At 36.6% G+C, this 23418-nt stretch overlaps 1 protein-coding gene across 1 annotated transcript in view; it reads right to left on the reverse strand.

The window, feature by feature from the left end:
* PACRG (parkin coregulated) overlaps positions 1–23418 on the reverse strand; it is a 634177-nt gene that overhangs the window by 181879 nt on the left and 428880 nt on the right. The window lies entirely within an intron of this gene.

Genomic DNA, 23418 nt, shown 5'->3' on the forward strand with positions numbered 1-23418 from the left:
CTTTGCCAAGAAAGCCCCAACGGGGTTTGTGAAACTAATAAGTGTCTGAGGCCAGATCTGAACTCAGAAAGATTTCCTGACTTCAAGCCCTGTACTCTATCCACTGCATCACCTAGCTGCCCTAAGCACTGAGCTAGGCACTGGACATTTCACAGATAGGTATCTCATTACCGGTTAATGAGTTTTGACTATTGATATTCAATCGTAGGTCTTCTTTCAGTTATTTTTTAATAGGGTATTAATCTGTAATTTTCAGTGCTTAAGTAGAACAAGGATCAAGAGTAAAAGGGGAAACTACAGAATTATTCAAATAAAAGAGATTCAGCTTTTGCAGATATGAAGGAATAAAGATCTAAAGAACAAAACAATTTCTGACACTATCAGTGTGGACTCCAGATCTTTTATTCAGAGTCCTATATTAAAACATAAACTACTTATATTATCTGAAGTCTAAATGAATCCTTTTAGGAGATTGTCTAATTCTTATGTATTAAAAATATAAGAGACACTGAAATCTAAGATCAATAGTTCTAGCTCAGGAAAATGCTAAAGTTTAGCCTAAACACCCTGTGTAGTAGATTATTAAAATTTTTTTTTTCTGTTTGTGGCACCAGTAAATAAATTAGCATACTCTACCCTGTCTTTCATGCCAAAATTGTAAACATCTATGATGTCCCCTTCAGATGTGTCTCTTTAGTCTGAAGGCCTCTACCTCTTTCAATCTCACTTTTCAACAGTAAGTTCCATTGTGCTTGGGTGTGCGGGTTGAGGGTTGGGGAGAGGTGTTAGTTTAGGGGAAGGTATACCAGGTACATCTCATAGGATGCACTGATTTATTTTTTATGACTCCTACGTGATGCTACTATTACTATGCTACCATGCTATTGCTATGACTAAGTCATAGCGAGAATAAAGAATCATTCCTTTCAGCTCTTCTCTTTGATGACTTTTGTTCTCCCAAAGGGAAGCCCTGGGTAAATATTTCCTTTTCCATATTTCTTAGTCTTCTATGGACACAATTTCTTGGTGCAAAAGATCTTCTGATGCATCCTAAATCATTTTGGGACTCTCTTCTCTATCCTCTCCAAGATCACCACATCCTTGACATGATCAGTACACAGCCACCAAGACTAAAAACAGCACTTTTTTCAATGACATCCAAAGAGTAAATTTGTTACATAACACAATATTGTGTATACACTACAAAACAAGCGATTTTGTCGTGTGCACTTTATTGCTGATGTATGTTCAGGTTCACTAAACTCCATAGATCTTTTATGCTAAATAAAACTGTTTTTCTTTTTTCTTTTGTATTTATGGCTTTATTACTTACCAAGGAAGGGCTTTGTGTTCATCTTTATTGACTTTCATACTATTTAATCGTGCCATTCATCCAATTTGCCTACATTATTTTAAATTCTTTGAGTTGTAAAATGATGAAAGTATGCGAACATTCCTCTTCTTTGAACTCCAAAGACTCGCATGATTAAATTGGAAATAAGGGTAAAATTCTGTAGTCTACATCACCAAATATGTAATTTTAGTACATATTATATAATTATAACTTGATTGGAGAGATTTCATTGAAGAAATGTGACATTTTTTCTAAACATAAACATCACTGACAGACCATTTAGCTGAAATTCAAGATGTATTCTGATTTTAAAAGAAGCACTAGAAAAATCTAGTTATCACTGAGTGGACTATCTAAGGCTTCAGATAAGTATAGCATAGTAGAAATGGAAGAACCTTAGGGATCTTTTACTTCTAGCACCTCATTTTACAGAAAAGGAAACCAAGGCTCAGAGAGGTTTAAGGCTCTAGACTTCCATTTTAATGTTTATTTCATTTGCACTATCTCTTCTCCACCAACCCACCCCCCAAGTCAATTTTAAGTAGGGAAGAATAGTATGTAGGTACTTATTGATAAAAATAACAAAGGAATAATGCAGCAGCTATATGGCTAAGTGGACAGACGCTAACAGTGTGACCCTGGGGAAGTCAACTAGCCTTGTTTGCCTCTGTTTCCTCTTCTATAAAATGAGCTGGAGAAAAAAAAATGGCAACCATTCAAGTATCTTTGCCAAGAAAACTCCAAATGGGGTCAGGAAGAGTCAGACAACAGCAACAGAACCTATGCTATAGATCCCAATTTCCACACTCACACTTATTTACACAGATTCTCTTACTTTCTAATCTCACTTGAAGCTATCCTTGGACGTTCTTGATGGAACCACTGACTCACCTTATGGGAGCTGTACTCCCAGCTTCTAAAAAATAGACAGATATCACTCCTAAGGCTTCTTTCTAAATATTCTAAACCACCCTACAGAACTGCAAAGACTCCACCCTCCTCTACCACCAAAATGCCACTGTTGTAGGGAGAGAAGGAGGAAATAATTTACAACAACAACAAAATGATAAAAATGTCAAAGGAACAATGCAGCCTAGTCATTCATGTGGTGGGCACAAATTACAATTGAAGCATTTAATCTTCAGATGCAAATTGTCAAACTAGATCATTCTTACCTTCACTGGTGAAATTAACATACAAATTGACATAATAATAACGGCTGACATTTAAACAATACTTTAACATTTACAAAGTACTCCACATACTCTATCTCATTTGACCCTCACTGCAACTCTGAGAGGTAAATATAGTCATCATTTCTATTTCATTGATGACGAAACCGAGGCTTGACTATGTTAATTGTTTTGCCCATTATCACATGGGCAAGTAAGATTCAGAGATAGGATCTAAATTCTGGTCTTTCTCATTTCAAGTGCTCTTCCTGTCTCCTACTGTCTCTTCCCAACTGAAGATGAAAGATTTAACTTCCAGAAATTATTGACTTTTTTTCATAACAGGAAGCTTCTACTCAGCATTTAAATACAAACCGAAGTTCTTCTATGTGAAAATTTGTCCACACATATTGCAAACTGTTTTCATTTTCCTTTATTGTCCTCTAATGATCTCATCAAGAGTGCATAATTAGTGCAATAGACTGCGGAATACTGGCTCTGCCCTGAAGCAGCCAAGCAGAGTTCTTGACTAGCCCCTCTCTCCCTCTGGAGTTTAGTACTGTTAATGGGCCATGATCAGTAGGAAGAATGTCGAGGGATATGCTCTTTTTAAAATAGCTTGTGATCTCTGGCTTGAAGCAACAGTTCTGGGGCGATCACCATCTGCACTAAAATGCATATGAAAGATTTTTTTAAAACCAAGTTGCCAAGGTCAATTAATAATGGCTTTTGATGCCTCCAAATATTGCTATTAGCTGGTGAGCAGATGGACTTCTGTGCCACTTTTCCCTTGGTCTGTACAGATGCCCTAATATGCTCTTTGGCGATTATCACTGGAACAAATTTCAAAACGGAATTCATAAAAAAAGGTTTAGTGATGAAATTCTGGTGAAAATTCTGAAAATGAACTATAGATTATCAACAGGATTTCAAGGTATAGTTAAAATTCTAAGCTGAGGTATCTCTAAGTTTCTGTATTTTTTTCCTACTTGGTGTGTATTAACTCTGCATTGGGATTTTTAAATATAACTGGGCAGCCCATATTGTCAGGGAGTTATCACCTTGAGATAGGTTTTGGCTAGATCTAGTATGAATGGTACATATTCTATTTTAACAAATGGCTACATTCATTCAGTATCTTCCCCACAAAGGCTATCAGGGAGTACATAAAAGGATTTTAAAGAAAATAATGCATTTTTTCCCCTTAAAGTAAGACCCAAAGTTATAGCAGTTTCTAACCCTACTTAAGCTACTTAACCCTTTATTTCCATGTATTTGTATCCTTAAACATAAAAATTTACACGTGTATATGAGACAAGAGCCACTGAGACTTAGACATTCTTCATTTTGTATTCCACAGAAATAGGTTAACTGCAGTCTGTCTTTCTTGGCAACTGGTGGTGATGAGAATAGGGTGGGAGCCATTCCTTCATAAACCAGCATTTAAAAAGAAAGTCCTGCATACAGCTGGAAAATGTTTTCATGATTCACCTTTTTAGTTCAATAGCTGACGATTTTTCTAAATAAACTAAAACTAAAGTCAAAATTAAGAGGATTTGAAAAGATAAATTCTAAGCAAGAAATTTGATGGACTCAAAAATATAAGTAGTAAGTCTCAAACATTTATTTAAAGAGGCTGTTGCTATAAAAAAGAAAGAAATGAGTAAATCACCAAAATACTTATGACATTATTCATATAGAGTTCTGACAAAAAATTTAAATGCAATAACAAAAAAATTAAAAAGTTGGCAAAATTAAAAATACAGCAACAACAACAGGAGTAAATTCAAAATGATTTTTTATTTTTGATAAAGTTAATTGAGCTTTTGTCTTAAAACTAAAACACTTGGGAGGAAGAATCTTCATTTTTAGTATTTTTTTTTAAATTTGGTATCAGATTCATTTTCTAATTAATGCATCTTTGAGAGATAAGAATATGTGAAACTATTGGAAAATATGTGTATAAATGAGCATGAACAACAAATGATAGCTCCTTTGAGCACCTGTTTATTTAGTGGGACATTTTCTCTCTTATTTAGGCCTCTCACAAGAAGCTAATTATGAGGATTAGAGCATATGTATGCATTATTTTGTGTGTGTTGGTGGGGAGAGTAAGTAGGAGGACATACCATACTATATACTAGAGAATTCGCTATCACATTTTTTTCCCCTTGGAAACACAATAAGGGACATTAGATTTTAAACAACAGTCTCTCTGAATTGAAAACTTACAAACAATGTTTTATTCTAGTAAGATACAATACTGGCATTTCATCCCAAACAAACAAGTTCTTAAAATAAAGTTTCCTTTTATTCTTTAACTAATACAAGTCTAAAACATTTATAAAATTATAGTAATTAGAAAGTCATTTGAGTGATTCTTTTTCAGTTTTAATGAGGTATTAAAAAATCCTAACTTTCTTAGTAATCCAAATACCATTTAACATCTTTTATAGAAAAAAAAGCAACCATATTTAAGAGAGTCAGCTTCTAAGTAAAAGAGAGTCATTGGTTTCAACATTGTGACTATTATCATGAGCCTTCCCTCCCAATGAATCTTAAGACTTCAGGACCCCTAGAGGCATAGACACATAATTATCCTCTACTGCCAACATATTAGGAAAGCCTATGCCAAGTTGTCAACAAAGAAGCATACTTTAAAATAGAAGCTTCAATACACCAGTGACAGTTTTTAGCCACTGATTACCCCCCTCCCCAAACACCCATTCAATTTAATAAGAATTCTGTACTTAGTTGCCTGATAAATTGCATGGTAGCAAACTAGATTTTGGTGGCAAAACACAAGCTTTTTTTTTTCATAAGTAATGTAATCCCTGATTATGCTTACATATTAAAAAAATAAACCCATGGAAAAAAAAGTATTTCCAGGGCTAACAAATGCTTCTTCTGAGTACAATACAGATTTCAACATATCCCTACTTTGATGATCTACAAGCTCATTCATGAGGGTAATCCCTCAAAAGGGGTAGATCACAAATCATCCATGCTTTCTCATCCTTGGTGAATCTTTTCCACATCATTATAGGTCTACCACAGAGATTCCAAACAATACACTGGAAGCCTTCTTTAAGTCATGACAGATAGCATTAATTAAGCACCTACTATATCCCAGGCACTAGGCTAAGTACTGGGGATACTAAGGCAAAAAACAGGAAAAAAAGTCAGTCCTTAAGGAGCTAAGTCTAATGGAAGAGACAACATGCAAACAAGTAAAAACCACATAGAGTCAAGATAAATTGGAGATAATCAAAAGAGAAAAGGCACTAGCATTAAGGAGAGTCAGAAAAAGTTTAAACTGGTCCTTTGACATTAAGTCAGAGCACTGTCCATGTCCCATTGCCTGTTTTCCCCACACAATGGATCTAAACATGTCTTCTGGTTATACATCTCTTTGATAGTTTTATTGCCCTTTCTTGCACATTCACCTTTGTTGGTAATACTTGTGCCCACTACACACATTTCCATTTTCTTTTGCTGACCCATCATTTTGGTTTTTTGGAGAGTCTGGTATTTCATGAAATATTGCTTTTAAAAAACTTTTTTTCCAAGATGAACCTTGATGTCATTAAAAGCACTGCATAATGTCCCAGATACAAGTCAACCAACATTCTTCCTCTTATCCATTCTTGGATCATTTCATTTTCCATCTGAAAGATCTATCCAGAGATAAATTGGAAGACCACTTCTATGGGCTGTCTCTCTCTATATAATACATTGGACAATAGGCATTCTTCATCCAGTTAGTTTTTCTAGTGTAGATAGTTCAACTGAATTATTTTGAGTGATTATGGACCTCCATTTAGGAGGCTCTGCAGTGTCTTGGATTTTACCATAGTCATCAGAATGCCACTCATAATAAGGAGCCTCTGGAGGACTTCATGATCTATAGAGAAGATTGCTTCCTCTTAGACTCTGCTCTGCAAATTCCCTAACACATGGCCAATGCATGTCTCCATATTTTATGTTTTACTTGATATTAGTAATCAGAGACACACCGAATAAATTTATGTTTTGTATACTTCAAGAAATATTGTATTGTTTTAACAATTCTACAGGAGACATTTTCTTGGAAAAAAACATTGGACAATTACATGGGAGATAGCTTTAAAAAAGCATTTTATTCTGCAAATCAAATGCTTTTCTACTATTTATAAACAACAGAGACTATTATGTGACTATAATAATAGGGTTTGCTGCAGAATAGTATTTGTGAAAGGCTACTCCCTATGCCATGCTGTTTCTCATAGAGCATAGCATTTGAGTATCACAACAACCCCGTGCAGATGGTAAATTACAATCATTATTATCCCTATTTTAGAGGTGAAGAAACTGAGACAAAGAAATGTTGAGTGAACTACCTGCATCACACAGACATCATGTAAGAAACAAGATTTGAACCTAGGTCCAGTGCTTGAAGCACTTAATCCTTTTTCCTGGGCATTAGGTGTCTTTCCCTCTTTTAGATACTTGAGATTTGATCTATCAACCTGCTCAAAACTGTGGTACCTTCAGCTCAAACCTTATTCAAGTTTTCTTGGTGTGATCAAACCTCTATCCTTGTTTTCTTTTACTTCATTTCTACTTCTTGTTTTACTTACTATCATTTTTACTTTATGTAGTTTGAGCATGTTATATTAGACTCCAAATGTGGCTGTTTTGTACAGATTTATTCCATTTTTCATGATTGCTATGTTCTTTCCAATTTCATCCTTAAAATGGTCTTAGAATAATCTGATTTAATTGGGTCCATTGCCAGGCTTTCTGTGCCACCCACTATCATATGATATAATCCATTTCATGTTTTAAGATGTTATTCCATGTCAAATGACTTGGTTCTTCTTGAAAACTATATTTATAATATAGTCATGAAGTTTCTGTGCAATATAAAAGTTATTGGCCTCATTTGTTATTTTTAACAATGTGCAACTTTAAATATGTATAACATGCATCTTTGCTTGAGGGAAAAAAAAACTAAAAATGAAAAGTTCTCCAAAACAATCACTACTTCTCATAGGGAAATTTGTATATTGGAAATCAGCCTCTTTTATTTCCTGTGTGCCAAGAGTATGGTAAGATATTTATTAGACTATTTAAAGCTACATTTGATTTTATAAAACTGAATGTGAAGATAACACTAGCAACCCATTATAAACAGAGCACACTATTTGAATTGGTTTTACTGTGCCTTCCATTGTGACCAGTGGTGCTCATTTATAAGAGTTTGCTGGGAGTGAAGTGCAAGGTTAGGTCCAGAGAAAACAGGTTTTGTTCTCTTCCCTCCCCTTCGCCTGTGCAAAGCTAACTGGTCTATAATGGCCTCATTAGTCCTACACACATTAACACCATGCTCTGGTGATAACTCTCTTTTACTTATAAGAAAGAGGTTGGCATTTGTTCTGCTCTATGGTATTTCAAACTCAAATGAGTTCTGTAATGAAAAACAAAACCAAAGAATTCAGTTTCTCTGGTAGTGTTAAAAAAAAACTTTAAAAAACCCATATAATGATGTATGACTCAGTAATGACATATCACTTTTCTTGAAATGGAATAAACCCAATTATCCATGAGCAGCTTTTGGCCACAGCTTATACAGTGTGGTTGGCAATTTTGCCTAATTAATAATCAACACTTATTGAGCACTACCTTTGTAAGTTTCCGAAGAGGACTACTAAGGAAGTAGATTATGGATACTTGTATATATGTGCTTAAATATATGTATATATGCATGTGGATTATAAACATACACACATACACATGGGAAGCAGTGATTTTGTTGCTTATAGGAGTTCAGGATCAAGAGCACCATGTAGCTTTAGTGTTGTTAAATGAAAACCCAGGGAAATTGCATGGATTCAGTGACAGTGGCCAGGTGAATGATGGGAGTTTAAAGGAATTTTCTCACCCCAGCTCAAAAAGCAAGTGAGTCAGAAGAAGTTGCAGCTACGAGAAAAGCAAAAGTTCAAAAGACAGACTTGATCTAAGGCATCTTGAAGTCTAGGAAAAATAGGCTGTAGATGTGACTCATAAAAACGGCTGAAAGGGCTCTGAGACTTTAGGCTGAAAGGCTTATTCAGTGGGGACCTGCTGTGCGATAGCTGCAATTCAGATAGGAGTAGGTCAATGGTATACCAATAGATGGCAATAGCTCAGAGGAAAATCAGCAATGGAGAAACAACAGATAGTAATTCAGTGAAAAATCAGCTCGAGAGAACTTGTAAGTAGAGGCTCAGCAGCAGAAAAAAATATTCCAGGTTTTCAGACCAGGACTTCCAGCTTGGCAGAGAAAGTAGACCTGCACATGACAAGAGCCACTCTGCAGGCAAGTAGCACATGGCAACTTCAGTGGCTGGGAAGGGTTCCAGCTGGGACAGAGTCCAAGGAGTAGGAGCTAGAAATGTGTTCCTTATGCAATCTCCCACCAGCATTGGGGGAATCCGTAGGAGACCATGCCTTTGCATGAAGGAGGGGACTTTTCTTTATTATCTTGCTTTGCTTTGAAATGAGGAGTCCTCTCCTTTGGTTTGGTAGACGAAAAGTATTGCTCTGATTTCGTAAGCTGATAAAGAGATACTGGACTATTCTCTCATCTTCACCTTCTGGTTTCCCTGACTTCCTCCAAGCTTAAGCTAAAGTCCTGCCTTCTGTAAGAAGCCTTTCCAGCCCTTCTTAATGTTAGCGCCTTATCTCTGGGGTAATCTCCATTTTTTTGTTTTACATAGCTGTTTGCATGTAATATCCCCTATTAAATTGTAAGGTTCTCTTGAGACCAGAGATTGTTTTTTTATCTTTGTGTCTTCCATCCTTAACACAGCAAACACATAGTAGGCGCTTAATAAATGCATGTGGACTGACTAACTGAAAGGCATATCTAGAGGTTCTCTGGAGACCAGGGACTGTTTTTTGCCTTTCTTTGCATCCTCAGCACTTAACACAGTAAGGGCATAGTAGGTGCTTAATAATTGCTTATCAACTAACTGAAAGAAAGCATATCTAGATCTTGAATAGTTTCCAAAGTCCCTTGCTTAATGGTAGCCCAGGCAACTTGTATGTCACTATATATGAGTAAATATATATGAAGGCAGTAAATTATATTCACCAAATGGAGAGAGTAAATGCTCATGGGGTCCAAACTGAATTGTTAGTTCCAGCTGAGGTTGCTGAGAAAAGCTTCCTAGTGGAAATAGCACTAGATCTAGGCTTTGAAAGATTCATAGGATATAAAGGAGTGGAGAGCACAATGTAGGACATTTCAGGTGGGAGGAGTGCTTTCAATAAAAGCATCAAAGAAGAAAATCCAAAGGCATGTTTGAGTAATACACAGTAAGATAGTTTGGCTGAAGTAGAGGGTTAAAACAGCACAGTAGTAAGAGATAAAGACTGAAAAACAGGTCAGGAGTGTCTTTAATGAGTGCTAAGGAATTTGGACTTTATCTTGCAGGTAAAGGGGAACCACTGAAGATTTCTGAAGAAGAGAATGGCTAATAGAGTACATTAATGGAAGCATAATATCTAGAATTTATGAACGGGAGTCTTATTTTACTCTCTGCCTTGGTCAGATCACATCTGGAGTATTATATTCATTTCTGGATGCAGTATTGATTTCCGGGCAGCTAGGTGATGCAGTGGATAAAGTGCTGGGCCTGAAGTCAGGAAGACTCATCTTCCTGAGTTCAAATCTGGCCTCAGACACTCACTAGTTGTATACAACTAGTTGTACAACCCTGGGCAAGTCACTTTACCCTGTTTGCCTCAGTCTCTTCACCTGTTAAATGAGCTAGAAAAGAAAATGGCAAACCACTCCAGTATCTTTGCCAAGAAAACTCCAAATTGGGTCATGAAGAGTCAGACACAACAGAAATGAGTGAACAACAACTGGCTGCAACAGCTTAGAAAGACAACTGGCAGGGATAGTTAGAGCACATGCCCTGGAGTCAGGAGGAGCTGAGTTCAAATCCAGCCTCAGATGCTTACTAGCTATATGACCATGGGTAAGTCACTTAACTCCAATTACTTAAAAAAAGCCATTGGCAAATTGGAGGAAAACTAGAAGAGAAACATCATATGAAGACTGGTTGCAAAAAGAAAAATGAAGATTTTCCCTAGAGATGATAAGAATTAGAAGCAACATGAATGAATAGTATATTTATTAAGTTCTAACTATGTGCAAACACTGCGCTAAGTGCTGAGGATGCAAATAGAAAAGACATGAAAGTCTACAGTGAGAAAGAGAACTTAAATTTATTTTTCTTCACCCTAAAGGAAAGATTAAGAGCGGGTGTTTCATATAATTAATCACTAAAAGCCCAGGATCCAATCACAGAAAAAGTGTTAGGCACAACTATAAACTATAAAATGAGATCATGCTAAGTGATCCCTTTATGAGGTTCAAACAAGTATACTGAGTGAATATTTAAGAGTAAAACCACTGGATAAACTGTGATTAGTCACATCCTTCCATGACCCTCTCATTTCTTAAAATGTTGTTCAATATATTTTCCCTGTCTTCCCATATATCTAACATTGCGATGAAATCATTAATAAAAAGTGTTGATTAAAAAAAAATCAGTGGAACTACTCTAGGGTGAGAAGGAGCTCCCTCTAATGAAATACACAGAGCTGGAGAAGAGGAGTTCATTAGAAGTCCCATGGAACTAGGAGAGCAAAAGCATGGAAAGAGATTGCCACTCTGAGGAGTAAGAGGCCACTCTAGCAGCAAGGCTTTGTGGGCTGAACAGAAATGAGAATGTCAAAACATATTCTGTGCTGCTGAAACTTTCCTGGGACCAGACATCCCAAGGCAGTAATCCTTTATCTCTTTTCTCCTCTTGGGACCACTTATGGGAGCCTAAACTCTTTCCACTCGGGTATAGGGAAAGTCTGCTTACTGTTCTTTGCTTAAAAACATTTACTTCATCTTTATAAACAGTGTTAGCCACAGGAATTTAAAAGTCTAGTTATACTTACTGGGAATGCTGTTGGGAAGTGGTAATCGAGGGATAGCATCCCTGTATATATATATATATATATGTGTGTGTGTGTGTGTGTGTGTGTGTATGTGTATGTATATATGTATGTATACACACACGTATATATGTACATACACACAATGCATACACATATTATACACACATATTTATGTATATAATATTTACAAGTATACATATGTAAATTTATGTGTATATGTGTTTTCTATATTTTATATATGAGAGAAAGGGAGGGGGACAGAGAGGGAGAAGAATGGAGGAGAAGGGAAAGGGAATGGGAAGGAAGAAAGAGATATATTTAAAACTAAGGTGTTTTCCCAGAGTATTGCCTCTGGCTTGGGACATAGAACTAAAAAAGAAAGAAACAATTAGGATAATTTTGTAACAACTTCCCAGAGCTGAGAAGGCACCTTGATACTGAGAAACCTAACTAAAAATGAGTCAATAGTAAGGGAGGCTTGTGTAAATGTGCAGAGGTGGAAGGGAAGAGGATAATGCTGGGGAGTAGCTTATAGTCCCATATGGCTAGAATACAGAGTACATGAAAGGGATGAGTAAGAAATCAGGCTGTTAGCTTAGAGGCATATTGTGGAATACCCAAACAATTAGTTTAAGAAATCTGGATAGGAAATAGGGATATGCTGAAGTTTCCTGAGGAGGGGCACTGAATGGTCAGACCTATGTCGTAGGAAGCGTGTTTGGCAGCTGTGTAAAGGGTAGATTGTATGGGGGAATCAATGAAGGTAAGGAGGCAAGGATGATGGCGACCAATAGAAATAAAAACTTTGGAAGAAGGGAGAAGTTTTCTGGGGGAAGATGATAAATTTAGTTTTGTACATGTTGAAAAATATATAGGTGCAGACTTAAGGAGCTGGTAATACGGGCCTAGAGTTCTCAGGGAGATACTGTGGTTTGAGAGATAGAAATTCAGGAGTCTGTAACTAGAATACTGGATGCCCTAAAACTTTGACAAGAGGTCTCAAATCGAGACCCCCCTCCTTTGCTCCTTGGAAGTTTATCTGCATGTGGTCCAAAGCCTTCATCCAGTTTCTACATTATTCTGAAACCTGGTTTCTCAAATCTGGCTTTCCTTATAAGTCTATTCTGATCACTTTGGTCTCTTCTTGGGATGCTATTCAATCAACCAATCAACAAGCACCTATTTAGTACCCACTTTGTGCCAGTCACTGTTCTAGGTACTAAGGATACAAAGAAAAAAAATTAATTCCTGATTTCAAGGAGGAGATAGATCTATTATTCTAATAAATTCCATGTTTGTTTTCCACTTTTACCCATTTCCTTGGATTTAATGCTTCTGGTATTTTCTTTCACTCCCTAATTGCTTTTTTCCTTGACCTATTTGTCATGAACTAATTTCTCAAAGGAACTTCCACATGAGCCCAGTCTTGGCCCCTTTACTTAACCCTTCACTAACTACCAACCTTTAGCTGAGTTTTGCCAGTATATATGTATACCTATGCACACATCTATACAAACATTCATGCACGCATATGATACACATATATGTATGTAAGTGCAATCATATTAATATTCATGTCCTTTTTCTCCCCCTGGTTTTCAAATTCTATTTGTGTAATTCAGAAAAACAGTGAGAGGCAAAGGAATCAACTTTTTAGAAGTCTGGTGTTAGCTATTATTATTTATTTCTACATGCCTCAGTTTTACCATCTCTAAGATAGCATGAGATGGTCTTCCTTCACAAAGAGAAAATCAGAAAATGAATAAGATGGTATCTGCAAAGCAATTAGAGATCCTTGGAAGAAAGTCATTATATGAACAATTCCAAGTATATTATTACCAAAGATGCATTTTAAGAATAAGTTAACTTCCAAGGCAGAGGGTTAGAACAGATTGGATTTAAGAGATGTTACCAGACAGAATGTTACAGCATGAGGTTGAATATACTACATAAACAGAGACTGTTCAGAATTAATATTGTGAGGAGGTGACATAGATGGACCTGTGTACATATAGCCATTTGACCTACCTGAGACAGTAGGGGTAGACAATCTAATGCATTTGAACAAAAACCTAAGGTAAAAGCTGGGGCTTTCTATAGAGAATTTAGAGAATTTCATTTTCTTCCCTTCATACAATATGTTACACATATGGCAGATTTCTAAGCTTGATAAACATCTATATGTAGATAACTTTGAGACAGATGGAAGTTGCACGACTTTGGCATATTAGTTTCCATATCATTAATCTGAACAATTTAAAATTCCAATAATAAACTTAATTTCTGTGTGAGGAAATGAAACAGAATGTTACATTGTTTCAGTTGTAAGTGACCACTTTTAGGAAATCAACGTATCTTGGTTGCCTCTAGCAACCGATTATCCTGCCATGACAAGTAGAACAGAGCAGAACATAAAACTTGGTGAGTTTTTATGCTGGAAAGACATATGTAATCAACTGTAGACAAAACCTCCTGGTCACCAGAGGGTGCAATATAGGAACACATAGTTTTATTAAAGGGACAAAAATTAAGAACGATGATCATGGGAGGAAAAAATCTCTGGGACAGAAATAATGTATATAAAAGTCTACAGTGTACAAATGTATAAAAGTCTATAAATGCATAAAAGATTCAAAAACTTGCCAGAAGGATAAGATGAATTAAAAAGAATTTGGAGAAATAGGAGAAGGCAAATAGGGAAAATTTGTGTCACACTTTTATAAGAGTAAACATGACCAAGTTAACATTTGTGGAAGTTTTCTGTTTATATGAAAAGAACTATAAATATATATAGTGTGTATTTAAAAACCTCCACATTTTTCATTCAACAAACATTTATTAGATATTGTATGCAAGGCACGCTAATGGGTGGTAGGGATTTAATAATGAAAAAATCCCCAAAGGGTATCGTTCTTTCACTTTAAGGATTGTGCAGTCTAACAGGGAATGCCAATGTATTTTAAAAAAAATATTTAATGCCAACACTGTGCAAGATATTAGACACATATTGGGAATAAAAACAAATTGGGTCCTGCCCTCAAGTATCTTACATTCTATTGAATGGGATACAGCATGTACATGGATGAATAAATATAAGTAGAGGATGGAAAGAACACTCACAACTGAGATGATCATGAAGGGCTTTGTGTATGGGGTAGCTAAGCTTTTTAGGCAATTTGGAATTCTAAGAATCAAGGATAAGGAGTAAATTCCAGGCACAAGGGAGCAGCTAGGTAGAAGTATGGGCAGAGGAGATGATTCCTGAGGTTCAGAGAACCACTGGTGGGCCAATTTATTTGGAATTCAGAACATCCCAGAGAAGTCTGGAAAGGTAGATGGTATCTAGATGGTAGGTTTTAATGCACAGTTGATGAAGTTGTATTTTATTAGAAAGGGCAGCTAGGTGGCATAGTGGATAGAGTGCCTAGTCTGGAATGAAGAAGACTCACCTTCCTGAGTTCAAATCTGGTCTCAGACACTTACCAGCTGTGTGACTCTGGGCAAGTCATTTAACCCTGTTTGCCTCAGTTTTCTCATCTGTAAAATAAGCTAGAAAAGGAAATGGCAAACCACTCCAGCATCTTTGCCAAGAAAACCCCAAATGGGATCACAAAAGTCAGAAACAACTGGACAACAACAACATCTTATTCTAGAGGCTATAAGGAGCCCTTGAAAATTTCATAAGCAAGGGAGTGACTTATGAGTGAGCTAGATCTATGTTTTAGAAACATTATTTTGGAAGCTGTTGGAAGATGGATTCGAGAAAGGTAAGAGAGAGGAAGCAAGGAGACCATTTAGAGATCTACTGAAATAGAATGAGGACTAAAGTGTGAACATGTGAGTAGATAGGAAGATCCCATTATGAGAAATGCACGGGGAGTATAACTGACAAGATTTGGGAGCTGATTGGGTAAGGGACCTGAGGAAGAGGGAAGAATGAAGGATGACTCCAAGGTTGTAAACACGGGTAACTAAAAGAGTTTTGTCAATTTGGAAAGAAAAAATGGAAGTTTGGAGAAGCGACATGTTTAGGAGAAGAGGAAAGAGGTAATCAGTTTGGGTTTTTGGACCTAGTAAATCTGAAATACCAATAGTCTAATCCAGTGGAGATTTTCAGCAGGCAATTAGTGATGCCAGACTAAAGTCAGGACAGAGATTAGAATAAGATATAATAATTTGATAATCATCACTATACAGTTTATAATTGAACCCATCAGAGCTGATGAGGTTGCCAAAAGAAGGATGCTCTGGATAGGGCTGTAGGGAATACTCATGTTCAGTGGGCAGATGATAGGGGATGATCTAGCAAAAGAAAAATGGAGTAGTCAGACAACAAAAGAAGAATCAAGGGAGGGTGTCACAAAAACCAAAGGAGGGGAGACTATCCCAAGAGAAGTTAGGTAGAATGAAGATTGAACAGTTAAGAGATTAAGTATATTAGATAGACTGCAACAAGGGAAAAGGAGGGAGTCTAGACAAAGTGCCATGAGGGATCACTTTGCTTTGGGGTTGACTATTTCTCATCTCAAGTTGGGCTCTAATGTGTCCCCAGTGCAATACCACAGGCCAGGTATGGGCTTGTAGCTCGGTGCAAATGAAGTTAGGGTGAAGTCAATGACCTCTCAAAGAAAGCGCTTGCTACACAGAACATCTCATATTATTTATCCTCGTCCATTTCCCTCTGCTTCTCATATGAGCACATGCAGTCAGATTTCCTTGGAAACAGTAGCTTTGGCAGCTGCATTGACTCTAGGTAGGGTACTACCTAGTAAATCATTGCTATAGTGCATTAGATAGTACCCTAAGGACCTCAAAGAGTCAATGCAGCATCCAAACCTGCCACTCCTAGGGAGGATCTGGCTCAAAGTGTTTATACGAGATGCAGGAGAAAAAAAGCCCTTTTCTCCTAAAGCAGCAAACATTGTAAGTTTGGCACAGTCCTACAAGATACCTGCGCTGGAGGAAATAAGGCTACCAGGTTAGAAGTCTAACAATAATTAAGTTCAAGAGAGCAATACTAAGTAGGAACTTTCAAATTTAACAGCAATGGGGAGGGGGTGAAGGAAACAGGCCTGAGGGAAGTGGGAGACAAGTTAGTAGAACTCTTTCTTTCTTGCAGACACCAATTTCTTAGGGTAAATGAGGTTGGACAACTAGGTATCAGTGATCCTTTGCAGACATATTCCTTCTCTCCCCGTACCAATTTAAAGCACATTAGTGTCTTGAGTTTGGACCATTTGGAACCATATCTCACTTAGTTCTGGTTTGGTAATTGATGTACCTGTCCCACCTCTATCTTTTCAATTATTGTGCCAAGAGTGTCTGTGTCCCAGGAAACCAAGACAGATGAATAAGCACTTATTAAAGCCCTTCATAGAAACTATTGAGGGAAAGGGAAATTCTGGATTACCAAGGAAGCTGTAACCACTTTGTTAATTCAGGAGATTACATGGAGTCTTCTGGCTGACTTAACCCTATCCACAAGTCTCTGACTTTATAGTTTAAAAAAAAGGTTGCAATCAAATTGGCACAATTAGCTAAACAGGAGAACCGAACCAGAAGATCAGCTTGCAAGGACTGGAATCTAGTTGGAATGCTACTCCTATTAAACAAGTTTGAGCTATGGTCTAGTTTAGATAGCTCACTCCAAACAGCCTCATACCTGGAATTACACATATACTGACGAAAACTATGAAATTCCTTGGTAAATAGTCTTTTGTATGAGGGGCCAGGTGATTTCACCTAAATGCCTATTTTAAAAAGGGCATATTATATTTAAGCATTTTTGGATAATAATTATGGGCAACACATCCAGATGAGATCCAGGCTATAAAATACACTTAGATTGACAACCTGGAGAAATATTACATATATACACATACAAGCATATATATAAATGCATATTTATATATAGATGCATATGTTATAGAGACATTGTAAATGGACAAATAAATTGCACCACTGGGCTCAGTATTAACTAGGAAGAAAATTGTGATCTGGATTCTCTTGGGAAATTGGAGAGTTCTTTCAATGATTCAAAATTTCCTTGAAACAAAGGCCCATCTTTTTAATACTGAAGGTCTACTAGTTTTGGTGGAACACTGCAGTCTACAAAGAAGTGAAGATGAGTACCAGTTACAGGGTAATGGTGAAGTACATGACATGTGTGAGCTACAAAATGAGGGATTATGAAGAACTAGAATGAAAGATGTTGTCAAAGAAATGGGAAGATACATTGGTCAGTCATGGCATAAAAGTGAGAGCTAACATATATGTCCCTGCAACATCAGGAGAAAGTAAGGAAAGCCCTTGGCACACTGGGGAAACCCTTGTGGCCAACTTATTGTAAGACATGGATGAGAGTCACATGGGGCAGGAAGGCATGGATGGATTTGATCTGCATCTCTGAAGGGAATAACCACATTGATGAGATCATAGATCCATTTGAGTATTTTAAGTTAATAATAATGATCAGGATCTAAACAACCCATAATATTGGTAACTTAGTGATGTACGCTATTCTGATGAAGCTTTGATCCTTATGGCAGTTGAAAGAAGTAAATATATTTGTAAAAGAATCCTAAATCATATTTGGATTATACCCTTAAAGGAACAAAAGTAAGTATGTACACACATATTATTTGTGTATGTATGTGTGAGCATTGCAAGTATAAGTGTACCTAACTGTTTGAACTAGAATTTTTTGGGCAATAGTATGTTTGTTTTCCATAGAATTAACACATTATCTTAGAGAAGTTAACCTTCCAACAATTCCTCTCAGATTTAACTCATCACGAGGTCTTCATCTTTCACTTCAGGAATATGCTTTATCCTACATGAGTGCTCTTCAGTGGAACCCCTTCCCTTACTTCTTGGGTTGAGACTTTTATTTGTATTCCCCCAGATTTCATCTCTTCTTTCTTCTACCTCACCTATTGTCCAGTAGTCCTTCTTCTTACTGAGAGTCTATAGGAATCATTGGTCCTCTACAATTCACCCATGGACTTGACAACTGCGTATCACTCTTTACCTTTTGTCCTCTCCTTCATTTCTCCCCATTTATGTCCCCTCCCACTCTGTAATTCTGACACATAAAGTACATTGTTTATAAGGGATTTGTTGGATATAGTCCACAGTGCTTCAGTTCTGGGGTTCCCCTTTAACACTTCTACACATTTTATGTTAATGATCCCATTTTTTAAAAAAAATGTCATAGGTAAGTCTTTCTGTGTTCTCTCTTAACCTCCAAACATGGGGTAATTTATTTCATTACTTATTCTTTCCCTGATAATTATACATATTTATATTTCTTACATTTCTGATATTTGAGGATTTTGTAAGTTGAATAATTTGTTCTTTTTTATTTTCAGGAATAGCACAGATGACTCTTCTTTGTGGAATGTTCATTTTTTTCATTGCTGTTTAGACCCAGGTTTGTAAAGTATTTCATTTTAGGCATTTAGGCATTGAACTCTTTTGCTTTTCAAAATATACTGTTCCATTTTCTTCTGCAGTTTCTACAGAATACAGAATAATCTTGTATTATTTACATTTCATTTAAAATTATTTGAAGGTCTTTCTCCTAGCTGTTAGCAGAATTTGTTGTTGATGACTGAAATTATTATTTAACCACTATATCTTTTGGAGTTTGAAGCATAGGATGATTTTTTTTCTTTTTTCATGAATTTCATTGTGGATTCTTTCAATTGATCCTTTTCAAAATTCCAGGAAGTTTTCTATTTATTATTTCTATTTATTATTATTATTATTTATTATTCTATCTATTTATTATTGTGGTGTTTAGAGTTTTTATTTATCTAGTTCTTCTGGGAAATCACAGGATCTCTCATTTGTATCTGTGCTTCCTGTCTCTTAGGTAAATGGTTTGGATAAAACAAAGATCATCTCTTAATTTTTTTCTTTCTCTTCTGCCAGTGTTTCATCCACTTCAGTAATTTTTGTATTTGAAATCTGTTAATCTCTCTTTTTCTTCTTGAGAGATTTTTTTTCTTATTTAACTAATTGGGTTTTAAAGTCTTGCATGTACTTAATTAGACACATTTTGTCTCTTCCATTAGAGTGTAAGCTACTTCAAGGCAGGGATTATTATTTTTCTTTGTATCCCTAATGCGTAGCACAGTTGCTTGCATGTGGCAAGGCCTTAATAAAAGTTTGATGATTGATTTTTTTATATTGCACACTGAACTCTAAATTGTGACCTATGGTAATTCTTAATTTTTTTTTTATGGATTTAACTTCTCTTTGGAACCATTCTAGAATTTCTTGTTCATGATCCACGCTCTCTTGGGAGCCCATGGGATTCTTCATTTCATTACGCATTGGTTTACTTTTCTCTGTCTTATGTTTGTTAAGAGAGCTTTGAAATCTCATTCACGATTTGGTATTCATTCTTCCACTTAGTTTTAAGAGCCTTTTTATTGATTTAGTTACCTGTGCTCTGGGGTTTAACTATGATGTCCCCTCTTTAAAGTTGTAGTATTTAAGGCTTTTTGCCTTATGTTTCTATATCACTCACTTTCTGACTCCTTCCTCATTGCTGGTGGGCACATCCTCAAGTCTAGCTTACAAAGTTGCCTCATCCTCTTCTCAAGTTGAGAGATTTAGAGATCATCAGCTTGGGTCTCTGCTCTGAGTTTCTTGGAAAGAGCCAAAGCTGGATTTCAGTCCTCTTTTCTTCAGGCCTTACACAGCCACAGGATTTTGCCCTTCACACTCCTCCTTCCCTTTTATGCCTTTTATGCAGCATCTGCTGCTTTTTTGCAGAGTGGAGGGAGGAAAGGGAGGATGTTTCAGGAAAACTTAGGGCTCCCTAGCATAGGACTAGGCTAGAAGCAATGCACTTTCAGCCTTCTCTCATTTTCTGCTGGGTTCTTCCTCATATGTCTGGGAAGAATTAGTGACTGTAACTTTTTGTGGGGTGAGCATTGTGGTGGTGAAGATAGGGGATGCCAAACTTTCTGGTTGGGAGAGAATCCCATTATTGGCCACAGGCATGACTCTGCAGTTTAGTTTGTGGTTAGAGGGAGACTGGCAGGGAAGGAAGGCAGGGTGAGCAACTGAAAGATTAGCACTTTCACCTTGTAGGGTTTTCTGCTTTTTTGTTTTGTGGATTCAGCTGTAATTTCTCTGTACTATGGCGTATGAGTCTTTGTTCTAAGAGTTTTTGAGAGTTTTAAAGAGATTTTCAGAGTTAATGGAGAGAAAGTATCTATTCTGTCATATTAATGTTCTCATGATTTGTCAGGACATTTTTAAAGTATTCTTCATTGAACCCATTACAGAACCTTGTTCTGATACTTTACAAAAGCGTTTTTTTTTTTCTTAAAATCTAAATTGAAATGTTAAACAAGCTAAAGAGTTTACAAGCCAGGTGGATATTGTGTACCTTTTAAACATGATATTCAGGACATTGTTCCCCAAATGATAGCAAACACTGCCTATTTCATTTTGAATTTGCAGCATCTGTGACTTTGATATAAACAATGGCTTTCTTATTCTTTCACAATCTTTTCCTGCCTTATACTTCTTTGCAAGTGATTATTTCAATCTGTTCCTTTTCTCTTAGGTCATCAAACAGATCCAGGATGTGGAATTCTTCCTCACACCCTGTATATACACACATTACACACACACACACATACATAAATATGTATATTTATATATATAGTGTGTAATGTGTGTGTATATTTGTATGTGTATATATGTATGTATGCATCTGTACTTATTTCTCATACATAAATTCACACCATATTCATAAACTCATGGTCCCCTCTCCCTAAGAGTTCTACCTTTCATTGTTGTCTGCCTGGCGGAGGTATGTCTCACAACAGCAGTGGTTCTTAGAATTCTTGTTGTCATTCATTTATTTCTACATTCAAATATTTATTAAGCACCTACTATGTGCTTGGCATTATGGTGGGTAGTTTTCATTTGCCTGCTAATAAGAAGGGGGCTACAGGTATTCAGAAATATAGAAGAAATAACTGTTAAAGTGTGGGAGCTGGAGCAGTAGGAGTCAGAGGAAAAGTTCAAGCAGAAACGTCTGCACCTCCTCTAGGTCACGGCAGCATCTCTGGCCCACTGAAGTTAGGTTTCTGGTAAGGAAAAGTGGGGAGGGGGGGGAACATTAATTAAATAATTCCCCTTCTACTCTTCTACCCCTCATATATACCACTCACATATTGGATTCTGGTCTCTTGACTACCTTTGGACAACTAATTCTTTAATTTATTTATTTTTAGTTTTCAATATTCATGTCCATAAGCTTAAATCTTCCCCCTTTCCTTCCCTCTCCTCCTCCCTCCCCAAGATGGCATGTAATCTGATATAGGTTCGACATATACATTCATATTAAACAAGAATTAGTACTAGTGGGTGGAACCACGAGAAAGAAGAAACAAAACAAAACAACAACAACAACAACAAAAAGAAGAGAGCAAATAGTTTGCTTCCATCTGCATTCAGACTCCAAAGTTCTTTCTCTGGATGTGGATAGCATTTTTCATCATGAGTCTTTTGGAGTTGTCTTAGATCCTTGCATTGCTGAGAAGAGCCAAGTCCATGAAAGTTAGTCATCGCACAATGTGGCTGTTACTGCGTACAATGTTCTCCTGGTTCTGCTCACTTCACTCAGCATCAGTTAATATAAGTCTTTCCAGTTTTTTCTGAAGTTGGCCCACTCATCATTTCTTATAGCACAATAGTATTCCATTACCTTTATATAACATAGCTTATTCAGCCATTCCCCAATGGATGGTCATCCCCTCAAATTTCCAATTCTTGGCCACCACTAAAAGAGCTGCTAAAAATATTTATGTACGTGTGGGTCCTTTTCCCATTTTTATCATCTCTTTGGGATACAGACCTAGAAGTGTAAACAACTAATACTTGTTCTCATATTCAGACTGAGGAGTGAATGACCTAGAGAGCTATCTTACCTCATGCAAACATACAATGAACAAGTTAATGGTGCCTGGCTATGTAACAATAATGATATTTATAGCTGACTTTTCTATAGTGTTTTAGCATTTTCTGATAACAATACTTTGGTGTAATTAATGACATGATAGCTGACATTACATAGTAGTTTAGAGATTTCTTTTTTTTTAGACAAAAAATATTATATGCTTTTTCTTGCTGGATCCTCACAACAATCCAGTGAGGGATATACTACAGCTATTACTATGCCCACTTGATAAATAAGCAAATGTCAAAGCCCAGACTCAACTTCCCCCTTACTAACATCAGCCCCTTCTCTTTGAAATTACCCCTAGTTTACTTTGAATATATCTTGTATGTGCAACATTTCTTGCCTGTGTCCTTTAGAATGTGAGCTTCTTAAGAGCAGGAATTGTTCCTGCCTTTTATTTTTTATCCCTAGTATTTAGCAATGTGAAACCCAGTAAGCACTTAATAAATGCTTGCTGATTTGATTTAACTGACTCCAAAAGTCCAATACCCTTTCCATTGCTGTCTCTCAATAGTCTCTGCCTCAGGTTGAGAGTGGGAGCTAATGCCTCAGAACATGAGGCTGGGGAGGGATAAAAAGTGAGTAAGATGGTGATGGGGTAGGTAGACCTTATAATGTACAGTCATAGAATCTTAAAGTTGCCTAGGGCCTTAAAAAGATTACCAGGTGCTATCAATGTGTTCCTGGGAATTCCCAGTTGGAACTACAATGCATTTTTCCATAGAAACTACTTAACGTGGTAGTTAGGCCTAGTTGAAGAATGAGTTAAATAGACTTCTGTGGAATAGCTTGTAAAGCTAACTACTGGCTAGTCCATTATTTTAACAGGAAACTACAATCCAAAGTCTACCTCCTTTACCCGCAAACCCAAGCAATACAAAGACTATTTCCTTTTCTGAGCTCCAAACAATTAACAA

This window comes from Trichosurus vulpecula, chromosome 7 (assembly GCF_011100635.1).
Source record: "Trichosurus vulpecula isolate mTriVul1 chromosome 7, mTriVul1.pri, whole genome shotgun sequence".
Classification (NCBI taxonomy): domain Eukaryota; kingdom Metazoa; phylum Chordata; class Mammalia; order Diprotodontia; family Phalangeridae; genus Trichosurus; species Trichosurus vulpecula.